Source organism: Triturus cristatus, chromosome 7 (genome assembly GCF_964204655.1).
Source record: "Triturus cristatus chromosome 7, aTriCri1.1, whole genome shotgun sequence".
NCBI classification, from domain to species: Eukaryota; Metazoa; Chordata; class Amphibia; order Caudata; family Salamandridae; genus Triturus; species Triturus cristatus.
In genome coordinates this window covers 1,822,430,327-1,822,444,841 of record NC_140590.1, presented here as the reverse complement: position 1 = coordinate 1,822,444,841, position 14,515 = coordinate 1,822,430,327, and the positions used below count along the sequence as shown (strand labels likewise).

The following is a 14,515-nucleotide window of genomic DNA, read 5'->3' as shown; positions in this document are numbered from 1 at the left end:
GAGGCATAATGGGTATAAACTTAGACTTATTCTTGAAATTCGTTTCAGGTTTAGCACATGTTTCAAATAACCCTGAGCGTAGTTCGCGAAGTAGCACTTCGCGAAGCTACGCAAAGTGCAGTTCGCACTACGCAAGCTACGCGTAGCACTTCGCGAACTGCGCAGTACCTTGTTCGCACTGTGCCAGATGTCGTTTTCAATGATTGCACAGTGCGGACAAGCAACCGGCACTGTGCAATCATTGAAAATGGCATATTGCACAGTGCGAGCTGTAGTTTTCTGCTGCTCGAGTAGATTTTTACTCGAGCGGCAGCTTTCTCAACGCAACTGGTAGTTTCTCATCGCGAGCTGTCGCGAGTATACGCGACCACTCGCAATGAGAAACCTGACCTCCTCGCGTTGGGAATCTCGCCGGGAGGTTTATTTACCATGCTCGCGATCGCCAACTTGATGTTGCTGATCGCGAACAAGGAAAAAGTCTCGCCGGGATGTCATTTTGCTTGCTCGCGGTCACCAACTTGACGTTGAGGACCGCAAGCAAGCAAAAAATGACCGCAGCACTACGCAACACTACGCTACGCATGTTCGCACTGTGCTACGTGTAATTCGCGTAGTGCGAAGTAGCGCCAACTTCGCAAACTACGCGAGCGTAACGTAGTGCTTTGCCCAGGCTTAGTTTCAAAGCTGGGTGATAATAGGTCCTGGGTTACCAATTCCGGATATTCCCCTCCACCTGAATTGCTGCCAGCATCTATTTAGCATACATTGTCTAGATTGTGCAAGTCTTTGAGTTCTCTCAAATCAGCAACTCTTAAATTGCTTTCGCCAGTCTCTACTGTTTGGTGGCTGGTTGCATTAGTTGCTTGTGACATACCTTGAGACCTAGCCTTCATCTGATGGAATTTTTGAAGTTTAAGTTTTCTGACGAACTTATAAATATCCGCACGGGTATTAGTAGTGTAATCAACATTAGTAGAGGGGCAATATGATAGGCCTAGTGAGAGGATCTGTTGTTCGGAGGGTTCAAGGTGGATGTCTGTCAGGTTAATGATAGTATTATTAGTACTCACTGTTCCTTCCATTTCTGTAGCCCCTTGGTTATCCTGATTATCTAGGGGTATTATTTCTTCCTCCATTGGCCCCTTCCTCTCACTTGTTTTGTATTTCCACTGCTGCCACCTTTCTCTAGCAGCCTTCCTTCTCTGCCTCCTGCTGTGTGTCCTTCGTTTTTTGACGTTTTTGTGGCCCGAGGTCTGAGAGTTTCCCTGCGGCTTCTTCTGAGGCAGTCCAATTCTTCTCCCAGGGATGGTTTGGTTGCCCCTGGGGTTGGTCTACCCCTCATGTTTTCTGCCTCAGTTTCAGTCTCGATGGCGGAGCTCAGATCAGAAGCTGATGTTGATGATGCGCCACCACGTTCCTCATTGTGCTCTTGTTGCAATCTATTGCCCCTCATTGATTTGGTTATAAAAGCATCGTATTTTCGCGCGAAAGTGAATATCTGTCCGTTTGTGTAGTCATCTTTATCTCTTTGAAACTTGTACATTTTTCTTTGTTTTCTTTTTTCTTCTTCTTTGTTAAGGCTGACTGACATTTCCTCATGGTATTTCTTTCTTTGTTGCATTTCTCCTTGTTGTTCTATTTCTGCACTGAGAATTTCAATTTTGTTCTGTAGCTCCAACCTGTCCACCTCCGCGTACTTTACAAGTATCTCCACTAATCTTCGGGAGGAGTTCAGGTTGCATTCAGCCCACTCAGCCATCATACGTGGGTTAGGGGTATGATAGCTGGGGGGTAACATAATTCTTAGCCCCCTCGGGATTCTGCCAGCATCTAAATATTTTTGGAGGGACTTTGCCTCCCACTATTTTGCAGTTTCCTGTTTCATGAGTCTCTCCAGTGCACGATAATTTTCCTTTAGTCCTTTGGTTGCCGTTGTTGTTTCCACGGCCCCCTGACCATTATTTTGCTGCCTCTGGGGAGGGTTGTCGGTAAACATCTCCTCCGCTGCAGACTCTCGGTCTCTCAGCGTTGCGGCGGCCTTGAGTTACTTTTCCCTGGAAGGGCATTCTATGGGGAGATCATGGGTATTCCCAGATTTAGCAAGACTTCTGAACCTGGGAATGCGTTAAAATGCTACGCCCTTTCAGGGGAGCCACAGTGAGGAGAAACATTTATGTATTTCTTCTCGTTGTTTCATCTCTCTAATTTTGCTGCATTCTACAACACAGTTAGAAAGAGTAAAAAGCCTTAGAGGATTGTTTTTGTGTAGGAAGGTGTCCCTTCCTGTGCCAAAACAATCCTGCCCGCAAGACAGGCACCCTTGCATCATGGCGCAAGGTTGGCTGCATTGGCGCTATGCAACAGATGTGTGCCAGTTCAGGCAGTAAACAGGAATGTGCCATATATTGGTAAATATGGTGCAATCCTGCCCTCTACCTTTTACACGGTGAAGCACAGCATGTTGCATTGCGTTGTATGAAAGATTGATAAACCTGGCCCCTAATTCATTATATTAAAGAAGGGGGACCCAGGCATATGGTCTAGCTCATTAAAGCCAGGAAGATTGGTTTTAAGAATGCTTGTTTTCTTTAGTTTCCTCATTCCACAAAAGTGCATGTTTCCTTCTTCTCCAGTCTCTCTCTGTCTCTTGTTCCTCCTCGTGTGCCTTCTCTGTTGTCTCTACAATATTCCCCGTTCTACTCCCTATTATCTGTTATTTCTATCAATATTATGGTTTTTGGAACGAGGTCCGGGCGGCTGGAAAATGCCCCTGGGTTCCTTGCTTCCTGGTTTTTGTTGCTGTGGTCCTCTAGAATGGCCACCCGCCATGTCAGAACGGTAAAATAAAAATCCTAAACCTACTGCCTGCCCCTCAGGGCTCATCTTGGAAGGGGTTTTCTTTAATGGATGAGCAGCCGGGCGCCGCACGCTTGCACGTGCATCATGGCATGCTGGAAATGCATTATTCAATCAATCAGCAGATTTGTAGAGCGCTACCTGTCACCCGTGAGGGTATCCAGGCGCTGTGCATTGTGAAGCATAGGCGGTCATGTTGTCATGTTAATAAAAGAAGCATCGGCAAAGCCACCAGCTCTGCGTTTTGGACTATGAGCTATTGATACTTGCCAATGCTTGTCTTCCTCTTTTTTTCCCGCGTGCTTTGAGTAAAAGCCCACATAGTGAGGACAGTGTTTCATGAATGATGCCTGGGCTCTCTTCAACGCCCCTCAATCCTGTACCTTGCCAGACACAGACAGCGACAGAATATGATTCAAAATGACTGCGCGTGGACTCTGGGCGTGGATTTTATTGTGCTGTTTTATTCTATATCTACAGTATTTTTATTTGCATCTTGATTTACATTCTTTCCACAACTTCATCTACAGATGGAAGAAAACAATGCAAGGATCACTCCTGTGTCCCTGAGCACACCCAGGCTGTTCTGCATTTCCTTCTTCTCGTCCTCTTTTCCTTTCACTTGAGAGTGATCAATTCCTTTCCCCATCACTTTCCTTTCTTGCCCCCCTTCCCTCCTGTGCTCTTATCCCCCTCCCCCTCCAATCCCCTCGTTTTGTTCTTTGACACCCTTTCCTCACCCTTGCTTCTTCCCTTTACCTTTTGCTGTCCCCTTCCCATGTTCTGCACCTTTTCCTCCTGCACCCCCTGCTTTACCTCCCTGTCCCTTTCCTTCGCTCTTACCCTTTGCACTCCTCTTTTCTCTTTCCTTTTCGTTCTCTCTTCCCTCGCTATTGTCTCCACCCGGGTGTTTTTCACCTCTTTCTTTCCCTTGTCCCTTTTCTCCCTCGCTGCCCCTGCCCCTCCCTTCACCTTTCTCCTCTCCATGTCCCTTACCCTTTCCTTCACCCTTCTGTCCACCCCTGTCCTCCCCTTTTCCTTCACCCTTCTGTGCACCGCTGTCCTCACCCTTTCCTTCACCCTTACCTCCATCTCTGCCTTTACCCTTTCCTTCACCTTTTCCTTTCCCACCCCTCTTTCCCTTTTCTCTCCTTTTCCCTTGTTTTCCTTGTTCTCCCTCACTTCCTTCCTTTGATTCTGACTGTTCACTCTTGTCTTCGTGATCTTCACTGTGATGTCGTTTTTCTCTTCGCTTTTGTTCTGCGCCTCTCTCTTCTTCGTTTTCAGATTCAGCAGCTCCATGGCTCTCTGTTCTTTCCTCCTTGTGTTCTTCTAGAAAGAAAATAAAGTTTTAAGGGAATGTCAGAGGGAAGATGGAGCGATCATCATGTCCAGGCTGGCTGCAGGCTGCATACTTGTCACACCCAGAAGAACCCTGCATTCCTACCTGGGCTGGAGGAACAACCTTTGAATACACACACACCCACAGCATTCTGGGTAATCTCAAACCTGCTGTAGGCAGAGTCTCACCCTGAAAAAGAATCACTCCTACCCCGGGCAAGAGTCAACGCGCTTTCAGGGTGAGAAAGAGTAATGAACAGAGAGGTTTTAAGGCATGGGCAAAGTGGGCTGTGGCCCCGGGCCCCAGCCTTTCAGGGCCCCTGATGGAGCCAGCTCTTTTCTGCAGAGAGTCTTGCCCAGATGACCTTAAATAATTCTTAAACAGCTTGTTTTAAATACACTTTTTCTTTAATTTATTTTTAATGTGGGAGATGTGAGAGCTTATTATAAACATTTTACCGAGAAATATTGTGCTTATGTTTCATGCAACATCCATATAAAAGTTTTTGGGATCAAAACAGAGCATGATATACGAGAACGCACATCACTATCCCTTAATATTAGATGTGAATATATTTACAATTTGGACCAGTGTGCTTGTGCAGTGCATGTGACCTGGCCAAAAAAGGCATGAAAGAGCTGAAACTGGATCATAAATTGAAAGCTTTTCCAATAAGGGGCCCCCAAAATACATTTGAACCCAGGGCCCTCAAAATTCTTAAGATGTCCCTGGTAATGACCAACATTGGTGGGCATGTGGGCGCACTGATTTTTCCACCGGGGAAATATGTCGATTACTGAGAAAGTGAGAATTTCAATACAAAGTATTGATATTAGGCCTGGGCAGAAAACTATGCTACACTCGCGGAGTGTGCGTAGTTTGCGCAACTACGCGCTACCTGAATTGCACATAGCACAGTGCAAAAACGCGTAGCGGGCAAAATCAACATTCCGGCAAGACTTTTTCCTCGTTCGCGATCGGCAACATCAAGTTGGCAATCGCGAGCGTGAAAAAATAAACCTTTTGGCGAGATTCTCAATGCGGGGAGGTCAGGTTTCTCATTGCGAATGGTTGGGTATGCTCGCGACTGCTCGCGATGAGAAACTACCAGTCCGCGTTGAGAAAGCTGCAACAGAAAACGACCGCTTGCACTGTGCAGCATGCCGTTCGCAATGATTGCACAGTGCGGACAAGCATCCGGCACTGTGCAATCATTGCGAACAGCATTTCCCTACTGTACTACGCAGTTCGCATAGCTACGCGTAGCGCTACTACGCAAACTACGCCCAGGGTTAATTGATATATGTATTCACATATCTCTATACAGTGAACATAGCCAAAGGGCAATGGAACACTGTTAATGGAGCTGATGTATTACGTTAGTGCTTTCACACATGCACTCTTACTACATTTTCAGGAAACATTCATGTTTATGTATGTAGGAACTTCTGGGTCTATAATTATTACCAGGTTTGCGACGTTCTTGCACCACAGAACGTGGTGCAAGAATGACACAAACCGTAAGTCAGATTTTTGATGCCATGCAAAGCCACCCTGCGTGGTTTTGAGTGGCTCCAAAGCTCTGGAGTAATGCAATGCAAATCGCTGCGTTGCATTACTCTGCCATGGGGAGGTGTTCTGTGGGCCCTCCTAGGTGTTCTCAAGCAACTCCGATGGTTTTTTTACGCATTCCCAGAACTGCAAGACGTTGTAAACCTGATAATGCATTCGAGAAAAAGCTTTTCAGGATTATTTTTGTGCAGGAAGGTATCCCTTCCTGCACAAAAATAATCCTGCTGAGAACACAGGCACCCTTGCACCATGGTACAAGATTGCCCGCTTTGGGGCTAGACAGCTCAATGTGCCCCAGCGCATGGGAAAGGACAGGAATGTGCTGTATGCCTTACATATGGTGCACTCCTGCACTTTCCCAGTGACGCAGTGCAGCGAGGTGACTTGAATGCTGTGGTCAGTGGGGCCCTCCTGAGCATGTTCAAAATATACAAGACATTGATTCTAAGACAGACACAAGTTACTAAGGCAGAAAGATTCACATCTGGTCAGAAGCAGTTGCAGTAAAAGAAGAACTCTAAAAAGTGCAGCGCTATATATAGAATTATAGAAGGGAAATAGTGAATACAGAGATGTTTTCACCAAGGTTTTTTGAGTGAAGTCATATAGGTAACGAGAGAGAAGCTTGCGTTTTATGTGACGTCACTCAGAACCCTGAGGTGAAAAACATCCTCTAATTCACTTTTACACATCTGTAATTTTATGTTATGTAAGGCCCCTAAAATCATCTTTCCCTGCCTTCAACTACTGCACAGAGGCATTAGAGTAATGGGGAGACATACATACCATGGTCTTTGTTATGTGTCCCTGTCCCAAAATTAGAATAAATACCCTACCTGCTATTCTTACCCAGCCCCCACACCTCCCCTGCCCTCCTGCCCCCTCCTGCAGCTGTGCTTCCTGCTTTCAGTCAAGGCTGACAAGCAGCACTGCTCTGACCGGCTCATGGAGCCCTGTTACCTGGCCTAGAAGCCCTTCATGGCGTAGCAACAGTGGGTAACCAGTTTTGTATCAACTGTTGCTATGTCATAGCAGTGGGTTAAGACTTCTTAAAACTGAAATAAACAAGAGAGGCTCACTATGAGAGCGATACGTTATATTAAGTATAAATCCTATTGGGAAACGTATGAAGCGCCTGGACTCTGAGCACATATAGGCCTGGTCTGTGCAAACCTTGTACCACTCAAGCACGCTCCTGAGTGAATCTCGACTTGGTTTGAGTAGAGAATGTCTCACAGGCCCTGTCACACTGCGGATAATACACTGCTGGTGCCACACAAGCCACGCAAGTCAGTTGTTTCATGATAAATGTGTGCTTTACATTTTTCAAAGGTGTCCACCCAATTAATAACTCGCAAGATGTGAGCAGACAGAACTTGTAGAGTGAGAAGCGGGGAAAGATAAACAAGTGACAGAATCGGCAAGGGTCTTCAAGCTCGCATTGTGTAGCTCCCTGATTTTGTTGTGTCGTCTGATGTTGTGACCTTATAGAGTATTGTCATAGTTTGTTTTTGTGCTGTGTTTTTATTGTGTATTGTGAATTCTTTATTTTGTCTTTATATTTGCTTTGTCTTTATAGCCCCCTTCTTATTTTATGTGGTGAAGATGTGCTGTGCTGTTGTTTTGTTGTATTTTTGTGTTCTGTTGTTGTGGGTTATAAGAGAAGGAGAGGGCATCCAGAGTAGAACAGACAACACCCAGACTAGGGGAATAAACTAAGAGGAAAAGTAAAGCTACAGTGGTCACCACTAGCCAATATTGCCGCGGTTCTTTTACGCATATCTTCCAGGTATCTTAAGCGAGTGAGCAGCTTTACATACTTTTTCATGAGTTACGCAGAGAAACAACATTTTCCCAGAGGAGAGAATATGGCAGCAATGCAGAAATGCTTCCTGAGCAGGACTGCCAGGGGATAGTCCACACTCATATTTTGGATGGTACGAGACAGGGGTTCAAAGGTTACAACCTTATTTCGGGGGAAGTGATATTTCATGTTGTCTTCCCGTAGGCCAGTCCCGTAGGCCATGAAAGTCTAAGTGCCTCCTGTGCCGAAAGATGAGAGGGTCAGAGAAGGCTTGACGGAAAACGGACAGGCTTCACCATAAGCTTGACGGTCAAATTATAGAAAGTGCCACTTGGCACTTTGGAATTAGAGAAGAGGATGCAGACGCTTGTGCGGCCCCTACTGTAATACAGATAGCGCCGGTGTACATGTAGCGTCAGAGCTCCCTCAAGAGGGTGTTTCCTCATTTGGATGCAGGCATGTCCCCATGCAAATCAGGGAATGTCTTTACCTCTGCGCCCGATGTGTTATGGGCGCGAAGGCAACGAAGATGTCAGTAGGCGCATTGAAAGTGCACCACAAAAAGGTGGCACTCTGTCAGTGCACACCTGATGGAAGACCTCTGGAGGAGGGAAGGGGTCCTATGGACCCCCCAAACATCCCCTTGCATGTGGATGCTATCACTCACCACATCCGCCTGCAAAGTGATCTCTAATCCCTTTTGAAAGTGCAGGCAGGTTGCTGCCTGCAGTGTGAAACGAGAAGCAGCTTTAAGCAGCCACTTGATAGCTTACATGAATGCGCTGCCCCCAGGGTACCACGAGTTAGTAGCTCCCCTGAGGGCAGGACATTCAACATAATAGGGTGCAGTTTCCCTTTTTGTGTACGGTGCACCTATTTTAAGGTGCCCTGTATCGCAAACAGGAAAAGTGCACCTTATCTGTAATAGGGCCCTAGGAGTTCTGTGTCTCTCTCTCCATGCCATCTTCCAGAGCATTACTTCTACTCTGCAGAACTGAACTTTACACTGTTTTATTGAATTAGGACTGATGCTGCGGATTCGCTGCAATCAATGCAAAAACCTCCATCGCTGTCATTCTACATTTGTGCGTTCAGGCACTTTAACATATGTGCCCTGCATTGACTTGTTATTGACATTACTGCTTGGAGAGAGCAGGCGGTATGCCATTCCCGGATATGAAACACCTAAAGGTCCCTCTGCTTGCTGATCACTTTGGTAGTAGTCAGGACACCTTGTCTGTGGAGTGTGTAGCCATCTGTGTGGGGACTAATCACAGAATCTTCCAGGGTTAGCTGATGCAAAGGTAGAAAATAAGTCTGAGAGGGAGGAAAATACACTTTAGAGTGACAGGACCAGCTTTGGAGTAGTTAGCAGATTATTAATTGTTGATAGGTACTCAAGAAGTCAATGGTAGAAATATTCTATGCAAGACCAGGGCTTCGACCCCTGGTATTCTCAAAAACTCCCCCGTTTTAGCCACAGGCGGAAAAGACTGCTGTTTTTGGGCAGCCCTTTAACAAATGTAACCAGGATGGTGTAACTTTCCAGATATCGGCAAGTATGATTTTGAGACTTTGCTGCAATAAGTTATGTGTATGTGGTGTTAGCAAAATAAATGATTCCACTACGTGCCTTGCAAATCTCATTAGGAAACATCATGGGTCCGATTCACAAAGTTAAAATTACACTGTTGTGTAAGTTTGCTACTTTTCGGTATTCACAAAGGTAAACTTGGACCAAACGTTTAACTTTAACAGTAGTAAATTACCTTTGTGAATACCTACAAGTACTAAAGTTAGACTTTTGGTCTAAGTTTACCTTTGTGAATACCAGAAAGGAGTAAACGTACACAAAAGTGTAAGTTTTTCTTTGTGAATTGGGCCCAGTGATCTTTGTGGACACTCCTGGTGACAGCATGTGGGATGGGGTAACCTATTGTCTGGTATACACTGTTGACAACAGTGTAAGCTTTGTCTGTTGATAAAAGCCAGAGACAGGGCTCCACAGATCTTGACAAGAGAGGGAAAGGACATAGTCGACCCTTACCAAACATCGGCCTGGTGCACTTCATGCCGACCTTGGTGCTGCAGCACTTGTCGTCGCCGTCGCAGTCCCAGTCCACTGAGCAGTTCTTCAGCTTGGAGAAGTCAGGTTTGCGGCAGGGTTTCTTGGTCCTGGAGGGATTGGGTCCTTCTTCCTGCGGCAGATGATGGTGTCGGGGATCCTCTTGCTCTGACGCCTCCTTGGGTGCCTTACTCTTCTTGAAGTTCTCAAACTTTTCGCCATGTTTTTGGATGTAGTCACGAAAACACATCCCGGGCTTCCCAACATCCTCATGCTGAGAGTCGCCTAAAACAATGCAATGCAGACAACACAGGCTTAAAAACAGACCCAAGTTCATTGAAAAAGTCTTCAAAATCCAGCTCTCCGCATCCAGAAGAACATCTGTCCTAACTTCACTGGAAATGTACTACAGACGACTGACGGGCAACCACAATATACACTGATTGATGAACCCATTGACCATCTTTATTGATTTCCAATCACCATGTCAAAGTCAGACCTGAGTGCTCATGCATCAAAGTTAACACCCAGAGCTCGATATTGTGCTTAACAAAGACCACTGGAAGTTCAAGGGGGGCGGAGCCAAGACTTGACCTGATGGCCACCAACTCAAAGCCTTACATGCCTGATGGCCACCGACTCAAATCCTTACATGCCTGATGGCCACCGACTCAAAGCCTTACATGCCTGATGGCCACCGACTCAAAGCCTTACATGCCTGATGGCCACCGACTTAAAGCCTTACATGCCTGATGGCCACCGACTCAAAGCCTTACATGCCTGATGGCCACCGACTCAAAGCCTTACATGCCTGATGGCCACCGACTCAAAGCCTTACATGCCTGATGGCCACTGACTCAAAGCCTTACATGCCTGATGGCCCTTCTTCAATCTTAGTGTCGCTCAAGAGTAACACTGTTCACGGTGATATTTAACACAGGAGACCAGGGGCAGCTGGAAATAGTGTGAATGTTATGCAATGCAGTACATAGGTCTTCTGTGCATTACTTAGCGCCAAGGGGCGTACCATGGGTGATTCCTGGGTGTTCCCATGCACCCACCCAAGGTTTATGATGCTAAACCCTATTTACTAAAATAAGTAGACAGGTTTTAGCGCCAGAAAATAACGCACTCTTCAACCAGGCGCTATGAAGGAGAAATGTTTTTTTTCTCCTTTATTCTCCGACTTTCCATGTGTGCTGCACGGTACAGCACACATACAAAGTGGGGAAATGTTCAACATTAGTCTAAGAATGGTATTTTGTACTGGAATGGAATCTTCCCAGCACAAAACCTGTGCTAGACGCACAGAGACATCCATGCACTATGGCACAATGGTGTCTCACTGGCGCATGGAAGCTAATTTAATGCCGGCGCTAGGGAAAGGGGAGGAAAGTGCCATATTTCAGCAAATATGGTGCTCTCTCCTTTACACGCAGCGCAGCATTTGTGGCTGCCGCTCTGCTCTGAGTGTGAAACGGGTAAATCTGGCCCGAGTGTTTCTGAGAATGTAGCCAAGACAGACTAGAAACATCCATCAACACTCCATTCAAGGAGGAGAGTTACTCTTGCAAATACATCAGGGCTTTCAGTTTGGGAAATTACTGTGGGTAAGTTTACAATTTCAAGTTCTCTCTCTCACTCTCTCATGCTGTCTACACTCCTGTGTCTTTAGTCCTTGCACTCTCCTAATCACTTTCTAATTTTCGCTTCAATAATCCTATCTCTTTGCTGTAGAAGAAGGTTTCTATGCGAATGGACCCTTCTAACCATGCCCCAGCTAGTGCTGTCTGTGACATCTTGGCCGATCTGGCCCATTCAATGTGGGAGTCGTTTTAGTAAGCAGAATCTTATTTCATATATATCAAGTGCTGACACACAATGGGTTTGCTAGCGTCAACCTTATTCACTTGCACCCAGTAGGGGCCATCCAGTTTGGATGTCTATGCCTGACTATAAATCCATTGAGATTGTCAATTCATTCTATACTGCTTTGGTGACCCACAAAACCAGCCTCTTTATGGGTAGTGCAAAATTAAGGGGTGGTAATACTGGGTGAATCAGTAATATTTGTCCCGATAGTACCAGGAGAGCGCAGGTTGATGCTCTGGGGACCCTTAGCTGTAGCAGGGATCACCAGACCCAACCCTGCTTCCTTATGTGGGCAAAGTTTTCAAAGAATGACCATGCAGTATTACGGCATCTCGAAATACCACCGCACTCTTTTCGATTCCTGATAGGGCCACTAACAGAAGTTAATGACCCCATTAGAAATATGTAGACACTCATGATTAGGGCTTATGTGTGAAAGGACTTACCCGCTGGTAGGACGTTGGCCGCTGCGAGAGCGAGAGCGAGGAGCGTGGAGAAAAGGAGGGTCCTCATGGCGATTGAGCACTCGGTGCAGTCTCAGTATCCGCACTTAGGTATGAGGGGAGAAGAGCTCTTTCCACTGAGATGAGGACCAGAGCATCTCCCATTTATTGAACCTCAGAGGCAAAGTCAAGATAACAGAACTGAACAAGCCCCGCCCATGGATTAAGGGATTATTCCACCTCAGCAAGCACCAACAGAAGCCTCTGAGTAGCTGATTGTTCACCCCATGTGTGCATAACCTTTACTGTGTCACAGTAGTGGAGGGCTGTGCAGGGTGATACACTGTGTGTCCAGGAGTTGCTGAGAATATCCGATAATTAGTTTACTTACTGATTTATTTCCAGATTAAGCACAGTTATCTACAAGTTAATATCTTTCCTTACAATAGAGAATGTGCAGTAGTTCTTGGAAGTAGACATGACCTTGGCATATCATATCACACTACAATTACTGGGACCAATAGACAAAAATATGATGTCAAACTTTACTTTCAAGAACCTTTTGAAAAGCAGGTGAATATGAAAACTTGAAATTTATATCTTGAAAAACTCATCAGCTTATAAAATAATCTTCAGTGGAACATTATACAAACTCTTGCCTAGATTGACTGTTCTTCACGTTGCCATCGTTCAGACATTTAAAGATGTGGTTCAATCCAGTGGATGGTGAAAGGAACAATTCCACAGTGAGAGTGAAGAGGAATGAGAAGCCGCAGAGAAGAGGGAGGCAGAAGGGACTTCTTCTGCATTAAATGCAGAATCAGCTGTGCAAATCTGAGTCCACTGAGCAACTTCCGGGTTACTTCTGCTTTACCACATCTAACTCCGAAAGTGGTCCTGCCCAAGAGTGCTGCCCCTTTACTGCTGCATTCTGACTTCTGGAGCAAAATGTGGTGCAGACTGGATGAGGATATACCGCTGATTGTTGTTCTTGGTGGGAATCTGCACCAGATTCAGGGATTTGCCACTATGCCAAATAATGGGGAAATGGACTAGAGAATGTTTTGTTCCTCATGATTGTCCCTTTAACACCCTGGGGCATATTTAGAAGGGGATACTGCTATCAGAACATCACTTTTAGTGATGTTCTGGTGGCGATATCCTCTTCTTTTTAACATGGCTTAATGCCACTGTGTAAATAATGCCCTGTTTCAGGCTTCCCTTAGCCTGCAGTGGATGTTCCTCCACAACACCCATCACTTTTGACACTGCCCCATATTTGCAAGGTTGGGGCAGCGCCACAAACTAAGACCAGGGAATTCCTGGTCTTAGGATGGTGATATGAAAGGAAATTATTAATTTCTCACAGTTTTTTGCTCTTTCCATTTGTGCTGCATTCTGGAATGATCAAATCGCCTTCGAAGATTGGGAATACGCAGAAGGTGTCCCTTCCTGCACATAAACTATCACCCCTGCAGTGCAGGCATCCTTGCAACTTGGTGCAAGGGTGCCTGCACTGGCGCTAGGGTGCTTTATTAGCACCAGTGCTAGGGGAAACAGAGGGGTGCGCCATATTTCTGTAAATGCACAGCATCCCTGTATTTTAAAAAATTTCAAGCGCAGCATTACTAATTTTGGCAGAACACTGCGCTCCAACATTTTGTTTTAAATATCCTCCACTATTTTTGCTTGTCATGTTGCACTTGGAGAAAGTTGTGAGTGAAAAAACCAGACAACTTAGCAGCATTTGCCCTCTACCTCTGATCGTAATAGGAGGTGCACACAGTGCTTCAAAGAAGACTGACACTGTCTGTCCAAGGTGTCTGCTTTTATCTTTGACTTCTGTTAGTAAGGTTCCAGTGTATCCCCTGTATTCATGATTACAAGTCTGGTGGACACACATGGGCTCTAACCTTCAGTTCACTTTCTAATCTGTTCACTCCTATTATTTGTTTATTGGTTTCATACAGTCCAGTCTTTTGTTGCTTTTTCTTGTGAAAACTGTATTATCTTTCTTGTTGATGTCTCTGATTTGCCTCCTTTACTCTATGCTAGCTGTTAACGCTTAAGATTCAATACTTCTTTGACTCAATGTCAGGAGTTTGTTTTTCCTCTGTGGGTCATCAGTCTTCTGTATACCACTGCTTGTTTTTAGGAGCCTCTGTGGTATATTGAGGGTCTATAGATTGTCAATAAGAGAGATACTGTTTATCTTCACAGAGAAGAGGAGACATTAGGTACAGCCTAAAACTAAGGGATTGCCCATCCAAAGAGGCTTGCCCTTTATGTTGAGTAGGGGTGGGCGTAACTCGTGTAATTCCATTTAGCATAATCACGCGGAATTAACGACAAATTTTACACGATTATGTGGAGTTACACAAGAAGAATAATTCTGAGTCTAGTGTTATTTCTTAACACTAAAATACCCCCTCAGGTCTAAAATGGACGCAAGAATGCAGTTTGAGCTAAGAAATGGCAGTAAATGTCACAGAACACAAACAGCGAGTGCGCGCAGGGGCTCTTGGGGAGGATTTTCCTCCCAACCTAAATTCTACATGTAG

At 45.5% G+C, this 14,515-nt stretch overlaps 1 pseudogene across 1 annotated transcript; it reads right to left on the bottom strand.

Moving 5' to 3' along the window:
• Positions 1–3,320: 3,320 nt before the first annotated feature.
• On the bottom strand, positions 3,321–12,085 carry LOC146813283 (uncharacterized; annotated as a pseudogene). Its single transcript, XR_014966024.1, has 3 exons — positions 11,958–12,085; positions 9,622–9,924; positions 3,321–4,188 (listed from the first exon to the last, which is right to left on the bottom strand). The product of XR_014966024.1 is annotated as an uncharacterized LOC146813283 (transcript).
• Positions 12,086–14,515: the final 2,430 nt, after the last annotated feature.